Source organism: Micropterus salmoides, unplaced genomic scaffold (assembly GCF_014851395.1).
Source record: "Micropterus salmoides isolate LMB-PRFRI ecotype aquatic unplaced genomic scaffold, ASM1485139v1 Ms_hic_scaffold_21, whole genome shotgun sequence".
Lineage (NCBI taxonomy): Eukaryota > Metazoa > Chordata > Actinopteri > Centrarchiformes > Centrarchidae > Micropterus > Micropterus salmoides.
Window position 1 is genome coordinate 11296167 of NW_024041262.1, and position 8685 is coordinate 11304851.

Below are 8685 nucleotides of genomic sequence, written 5' to 3' on the forward strand. Positions count from 1 at the left end.
ATCAATTGAAAACAAGGAACACTGTCTTGCAAAGTACAATGAAAACAAAATAATCCTTTGAATTTTTTACAACTGGTTTTGAGTTTTAGGAACGCTGAACACTAGCTTATTGTGGCTAGTCTTGCCTTTTTACAGTACATCATCTGACACTATATGGTCCAGGATAGATTAATTTCAGATTATTATCAATCAGTAGTTCAGTAGGAGACTGTAAATGGCAAAAACATTTGGCTTTTGAATACTTAAGAATACGTGAAGCGCCGCTTTGTCTAAGGGTCACAATTGTGTTGTACACAAAGTTTGACATCTTTCCATGACCCTTGAGCCAAGGCCTTTTCTCCAGGCACTCTACATCGCAGTTCTCTCTACCTCACTCCATGCTCTCTTGCTCTCTCATGTTTGACTTTGTTCTTCTGTGGAAGCCTGGGGGTCTCATCTACAACAGGAACAGACAAACATCATTTCCTATTAGTCGATGAAACCTCAGGTATAATGGATTTTTAAAAGTGCTTTAATTAAATGTGACAACCAAGAACTGACAGATGATTGCAACTCTCTTACCATGGGACAAAAAAGGTTAATTGTTAAAGGTCACAAAAACACATTTAATATTTACCATCATCAGTGTTAGGGCAGTAACGCTTTACTGTAATAATATTACTTTTCCCTGTAACTAGTAGTGTAATTGTAAAGTGAAGTGTAGTTACTTTTCTAAAAAACTCGTTACTAAACGCACCATCCTTGACATGAATCCACGACTGTGCGGCAGCTCAGCGGTACCGTATGTAAAGACCATAGCATACTCGCTGTTGTGAATACGATATTAGTTAATAACTCGGGAGAGATGCTTTGTTTGGGGGCAAAGGCAGGGTGGTAGTGAAAGCAGTGTTTCCCATAATTAGCCTATAATTTGGTTAATTGTCAACGCTGACCACCACATTAATTTAAAAATTTTTTTACTAGGCATATTTAAAATCATGTTTGACCGAGGAGCTGTATTGAGGAGCAAATATTCGTGCAGCACCTCCTGGCTCGCGCTCTCTTTCTCTCTCGTGAACACCGCTGCACAAACTTGTCCAAAGTCTGTGTTCGGTCCCGTTCATACAGTGTTTACTGGGAGGCTGCTGAGCGCGGTGTCGTTGCACGCTTGGCTCCTGTTCTGGTGCCCAAACCAGCGCCGCTTGCTGAGGCCTAAAACCTCCAGTGCCTGAGTAGAGGTGTAACGTTAAACACAAAACACTCCCAGGTGCTGCGAGCTCCCAGTCCGGGCTGAGTCAGCTACGACCACTAGGCTAACTGAGCTTATAAGATCACAGCAGCTACTTAATGGCACTTAGCAGTTACTTTAGCAACAAGTAACACATCTGTTCATCAGCAACCTCCGTAAATCACAGAGAGTTGAGACAGAGTAGCTGGGGGACACGGGGAACTTTAATGTTATTTTATGAGGCCCAACAGTTACTGTGTTGCCTTAGTAGACAGCAGAGGACGCAGACAGAACTAAATAGATTGTGATCTGTAGCACGACAGTAATGATCTCTCTGAAAAGATAGATCGTGGAGACATTTTAATCGTCCACAATCTAATATTGCCCACCCAGTAATAAGTAAAGTAATACTTTAAAGGAGTAATAACTAGTAAATATAATAATTTCTGAGTAACTTGCCCAACACTGACCATCATAAATTAGAAAAGAGTTACAAACAAACACTCAAACAAAAGTACACATAGACTTACAGTAAGAGTAAAGTAGTACTCTACTTGTCTTTTGACTGAGTTAAAGTATGAAACAAAGGCAGGAGTTTTTGTATATTTCATAATTAAAGCAATTTAACTCACCATCAGTGAGTTCTCCTTATCTCTAACTCAGCGCAGGGGTCAGAACCTCCATCTGAAAAACAAGAGCATACAAAAAGTAACACCTCATACTATATAGTGTGGGTAAGGTTGCATCCTTCTGTATTTGTTAACTGTTAGAGAGTTGAAAAGTGTTTCAGGTTTTAAATGGACAGCATCCTTACTGCCAAAAACATATTATCCACTGGTCTTCCTCTCTTCACTGTGTGTGGGGTGGAGGTGAAAGTGAGACTTTCACCTGTGAAAAACAGCAACAGTCATTTATTATTACTCTGTGCTCTAATAAAAACCCAAGTTGCAGAGTACAAAGACTGCCGGTGAATAAAAGGAGTTTTAAAATGACTTGTCTTGACCTTCCAATGTTACTGGCCTGTATGGATCAGTTACACCATTTTCACTATACTAAAACTAGAGCAATTACACACCCAATACCTCCTTTGCGAGCATTTTCTTTCCTTTCTTCATTTTCTTTTTGTTAAACATATTTCACATACTTGTTAGTGTTGTTTAGATTTTTTTATATAACACTCGGCTAATTTTGTTAGGCCTTTTTTAAATAATGACTGCACATACAGTATAAACACCGTCCGTGGAAATTGTGGTACTGACAGAGGATTAATCAGATAATTGCACACTAATAATTATACGAGGACTGAATATCAACTGCTCTTCTAAAGGTGTAACTGTTTCTACAGTGTATATATTCGCGCAACATCTCTCGCTCACTCTCTCCGTCTCTCATGAACAGCGCTGCACAAATCTCTCCAACACAAAGCTGTCAATGTCAGAGACCCACCTTAGTTGGTATAGGGAATTAAACCTGAACGTGTCACTTACAATCGATGCCGTAGCGGTGAGAGTCGAGCTTTCAGTACAACGTAAACAAAGAAAGCAGCATGTAACCTTTCAGACCCACCGCACAGAAAGAGGCCCATTATTTCAGCGACTTGCGCCGCGCTAGGGCACTTTGTTGCTGTGTAGAGGATCGCGCACCGCACGCCATGCCGCAGTCGAAGTACTTTTGTGCTGAACCCAGCGCAAATCGCTTCTTTTCTGAAAGGTTCTTTATGGAAGAACATAGTCCTTTCAATACCTTCCGTCACTGAACATTTAACGTTACATCTGTGTTGAAAAAATGTTGCCAGGTGTAAAACACTACATAACATCAGGAGCTTTTAGACTTTCAGGACTGTAGGCTACCAATTACCTGCATTTCAGTTATTAATAACACTGCATGAATGATGTCTAGATGAGAGTTGATGACAACAATTCAGTTTATTTCCCTCTTATTAACAGTTTCCCCTGGGGAATAAATGAAGTTAATATTCCTCTTATAGTAATAATACTTACATATTATAGAAACACAATTGTTAATGTAATTTAATATTAAAAATCAACTTAAGTTATTGCTAGTGAAAATTAATGCATAATCGTGAAACCGTGATTATTTCTCTGACAATAATCTGTAATCGTTGCATCCCTATTGATGATAGGGCTGGGAAATCTGTCACAATTTAGGGTGCTATGATTACATAACAATAATAATTCCCAATGTATCTTTGTGGGTATAAAATTTTTGTTCCATAGAATTACTTTATGAATGACCACATTCATAACAACCTAATCATTAAAACCAATATAATAATCACTTATTTCCATTTGCTTTATTAATACAATCAAAGTACACAAACTGACAAGTATGTAACTGAATTGAATCTTGACTAATAAACTGTTGACATCTTTGAACAGACTCCACTTATTTTTCAGTAGGTCGTTTACTTGTCATCCACTCTCAACGTTTTACCCACATTACGACTGTCGCAGCAAGAACTGCATGGTATCTACAACTTTGCAAGTTGACAAGGCACAGCAACAAACTGACTGCAGTCCCACTGACATCTTGCTCTCAGGATTGGCCAAAAAGTTGCAGTCTCTGCCTGGGACTCTACTTTCATTTAAAAAAGAAATCTGCCATCAACTTTTGTCTGAGAGAACAGAACGAGCAGGGACTGATTTGAGTTCATGCTCAGGACAAAGGCTTTTTTACATAGTCATTTTAGTAGTATAGTGTTGAATAATACAAATAAATTATGTTAATAACTGACAATTAACGTAAAAGTTAATTTACCTTGAAGAAATAGTTTTTTGGGGGAATACATGTATTGTCTTTCTTTCTGAGGGTTTATTGAGAAGATCAAATCACTTTAGTGTGCATGCTAAATATAAATAAATCTATATTATCTAAAGCTAATTGGCTGCTGGCTCTAACTCCATATTTAGTGAATAGACATGACAGTCCTTTACTTTTCTCATCCAGCACTTGGCGAGAAAGTGAATAAGCACACGTACCAAAATGTTGCAACTGTTCTAACATGTCATAATATAACATCCATAACTTCACTAGAAGTTTTAGTCCGTGTACACGGTGACAGCGTGCGTGCTGGTCAGGACTGGTAAATGAAACTGTTGAAACACGAGAGACTGGCTTGTGCTGAGTAGGGATGCAACGATTACAGATTTTGTTGGTACGATTATAGTCAGAGGAATAATCACGGTTTCAAGATTATCATGATTATTATGCATTAATTAATTTAACAACACTAGTAATTACTTAAGTAGGTTTTTAATATTACATTAACAATTATAAAACTATAATATTTAAGTATTATTATTAATATAAGAGGATATTAACTTTATCTCCCAGGGGAAATTGTTATTGGGGAGGGGAATAAACTGAACTGTTGTCATCAACTCTCATCCACATGTATAAGTTTTAGTGAAAATGATGATGAATGTTCAATGATGAAAATTGAGAACATGTCTCATGCAGCGTTATTAATAACTGAAATGCAGGTAATTGGTAGCCCACAGTTCTGGAAGTTTATAAGCTCCTGATGTTCTGTTAGTGTTTTACACCTGCAACATTTTCTCAGCACAGACAGGAGGAAGCAACAGGATGTTAAATGTTCAGTGACTGAAGGTCGGCAGAGGACAACGTTCTTCCATAAAGAACCTTTCACAAAAGAAGTGATTTGCACTGTGTGGAAGCTGGGTTCAGCGCAAAAGTTCAGCTAATTTGACTGCTGCTTGCGTGCGAGCTCGTCAAGCTTTGGCGTGGCACAAGCCATTGAAAATAGGCCTCATAGCGCAGCGGTGCTGTCGGTTACACCTGCTTTGTTTGTTTATGTTGTACTGAAAGCTCGATCTCAGTGCGACAGCATTGATTGTAAGTGTCACAATTATATTTAATTCCCCAACAACCTGCCACATTATTTAAGTTATTATGTATTACCTTTACTTACTTATTTTAAAACAATTGTAAAATGGGTCGCCAAATTTACTTGGGCAGCTGTTAATCTACCTGGACGGCCCGCCCAAGTAAACCCTATGTGTGGGAAACGCTGATTAATTAACCGTGACGTTTTAAAGCACGGTTAATAGTGAAATCCAGCAATCGCTACATCCCCAGTGCTGAGCAATATCCCATTCAGTCAGCTGTTTACCCCAACCCCTTGTAAAATGTAGCTTTTCCACTGCAGGCTATATAAATCCATCTCGCCTGATGTTAGCAGTAAGATTACTGGCAGCTAAAGTTCAGGAACAGCGTTAAGATTAAGTACTGTAAAATAATCACAACTTCTAAGCCTGCAGATATTCAATTTCTGATTAGGGCTGTACGTAACGATTATTTTTCAAGTCAATTAATCAAACGATTATTTTTTCAATTACCCAATTAATCTAACGACTAATTTTCTGTATTCTAAAAGGAAAAAAGTTGCCTATTACTCGATTAACATACCAATTTATCCAAAATAAATATCAAAAACATTCCTAATAAATAAATCTATATTTTAATCATCCTGATGAAGCACATTAGAATAATGTGTGTGTATATATATATATATATAAAAAATAAGAATAGCAGCAAATCTTAAAATGAATCAAATTTCCACGCCATTGATGTGTTGTGATAACAACAATAACAGACATTAATTATTAGGCTACTTTACTTAAAACTTTTAATGTTTTTGACATGGATTAATTTCAATATTGAGTACTGCAGTATGATAATCAAATGCATTTCTGCATCAGTGTCGGGCAAAGAAAACAATTGAAAGGATTCACAGACTGTACAGACAGTCACAGATCGTCTGTAATGTTAGTTTCAGCTGTTTTCTCGCTCATATGTGGCCGTTAATTAAAACAGAAAATATGAAACGGCCGAACGTTCGATGTCTTGAGGTGTAACGTTATGCTACAATGACAGCAGCGGGGCAAAAATTACTTTTAACATGAAAGCGATTAAGAAATACTACGTGTCCTTGTGCTGATGATGTGCCATGCTCGTGTGGCGACAGAAAGTAAATAGGATTTGCGGTGCTGCCGTCAGTGCTCCAGGATACTTTCGCTCACGTGTTCATGCTGCTTCACGTATTCGTGGACAGTTGTGCTGCAGTGAAGCTTTTCTCAGATCACAGAGACTGTCTGTCTAAAATACTTCCAAACTTTAGCTTGTCCGGGGGAATCCTGCCAACACTGGATCGACTATGTTGACGAATTGCCCGAGCCCTAAATTCCTGTTTATATTATCGGTCTGCAGCTGATATTGTTTCATTTAAAAATGTCAGCTTTAACGCTGAATCACAACTACTACTACTTTTACAGTGAAGAAAGAAGTCAGTGTCAGGATGGAGTAAAGAGTTTGTAAAGGCACATACCTGTGTTTGACTCATAGCGATCTCTTCCTGGACCTAACACCAATGAGAATAATGAAAATGATGTCATGTTATACTCTGAACAAAATATAAAAATAACAATGTGTAGTAGTAATATTAAGTGATACAGTACTGCTGCATTTCATATCATATAATACATCTCTCTACACAGTGAGAGAGAGAGAATAAACACATGTTTTAAGTGAATTGGACACCCTGTCATAAATACGAGGTTACGTCTCAAGTCTCCAGTGAGACAATGTGCCATTTGTGCTTTGTTTCCAGATACTGCTTTATACTCAGTAGCGACTATTCAGGACACCTGTACAATCTACTGCAATTCTGTACAACAGGTTCAGTTTCTGACCATTTTGTCAGGAATGTGTAAATTCAGTTCTGTTTATTACTAAGCCTATAGTTCAAGGTGTTGTTACACTGAAAGGTGATTTTGCTCTCCCTGTTTATATATATGAGTAGGGCGGAATATTAAACACATCTGAATATGATGTAGTCCAGTACAACATTTTCACCAACTATGACCTCAGTGCTAAAAAATTTAATTCACTTAACACCTATATGACTGTGTCAAAAAAGAAAACTGATTAAAGGCATCATTAAAGTAGACTTTGTGGCAGCACTGTTGTAATGGATTGTATAAGACTTTACAGGTGTACTTTATAAAGTAAGTGTTACTTTTTGAAAATCCGTTGCAGGCTGCGGGCAGATTTTACCTAATTTTATAAACAAACTGTTGTCAGGAAACATCACGTTTTCTTCTTTTTATGGTGGCAACTGTTATTCAGCTCTCCCTGTCAGAAGCTTTCCCTCCACTAACTAAACAGACAGTCACAGAGGTGGGAGTGAGACAGGCAATAGGAAAGGGTACTAAATCAATCAAGTAGTAGCTGATAAATATTTAATTTTCACACAATAAGCCATGAGAACAGAGCTGCTTTGGGATCAAAATAATAATAAAAAGAGACTGTGTTACATCTACTTCAGTGTCCTCTCTCAGGTGTAATGTTGGCTCACCTGTCTTGGGCCACATCCGCACTACTACGTTTCTGTTTAAAAGGAGATTTAAACCAAAAACGATCTCCGTCCCCAGCAGCATTTTATCTGCATAACAGAATGGATCTCTGTCTCTGAATACGTGAAGTGGCCGTCCACATAGCCTACACTGAGCATGCGCGTGCCGGTATAAACAGGAAGCACATTGTCTACTTCGCATTAGTAGAAGATTTGTTAAAAGAAGAAGGTACTACTACAGACTAAAAACCACACCAGAGATAGTTCTGCATGGATCTAACACGAGGTGGAATTGTTACTGACAGTAACAGGGGAGTTAAAAGCAGCTGTGGCAGCAGAAAAAACAGACTGGGATTTGTCGCAAAGCAAATACGGCCTCATGCACAGTAGCCTATAAGTGTATTGTTATTTACACAGAAAAAAATATTTACAATTTAACAGCACTATTCTGTTGCATCTGCACTAAATCCATTAAATATGCACTTCTGCCATCATGTTAAACCATGTACCTATCAATTGTGTGCTGGAGATCTGACTGGAGCGGTTCTGGAGCCACTCAATTAAAGTTAGAGCTTGCTGTTTTCTTCCATTCAAAATAATATTGCACATTAACATCATTTGACAAGAAGCAGAAATATCTATAAATCTTACCTGCTCTGAAATTGCCTCTTGCGTCGGTTAAGATGAAGTCTTCGTCTTTAAATTTTTCAAACAAATCTCTCCAAACTCCTGCTAACAAATCTCTCCAAACTCCGGCCACTCTCTGTTTTCTTCTGCTCCTCTCTGCTGCGCTGCTGAAAGGTTGGGGGAGGGGGGCAAGTTCCAGGTGCAGGGGGGCGTGTCCCTCCGCTGATGGCCCATTAATTAAGCCTGAGCCGAGAGGCTGCAAAGTCACCACAATATTCTCCACTTCTCAGCTCTGACACAGAGGCCTGTGTTACAGGCTACAGTGTTTAAAATAAAGCAAGAAACACATTTATCAGTGACAGTAGAAACACCAGGCTTTACATACTGTTAGAAGTAAAATTTCATATATTTAAAATTTTACTTAACTAAAAGTATAAAAGTACCATAAGCAAACACC

At 38.2% G+C, this 8685-nt stretch overlaps 1 long non-coding RNA gene across 1 annotated transcript; it reads right to left on the minus strand.

Annotated features, from left to right (window-relative positions):
- Nucleotides 1-338: 338 nt before the first annotated feature.
- On the minus strand, nucleotides 339-8685 carry LOC119916365. The gene is made up of 4 exons (XR_005447092.1): nucleotides 8253-8685; nucleotides 6576-6608; nucleotides 1840-1891; nucleotides 339-436 (listed from the first exon to the last, which is right to left on the minus strand). It is a non-coding gene; the product is annotated as an uncharacterized LOC119916365 (long non-coding RNA).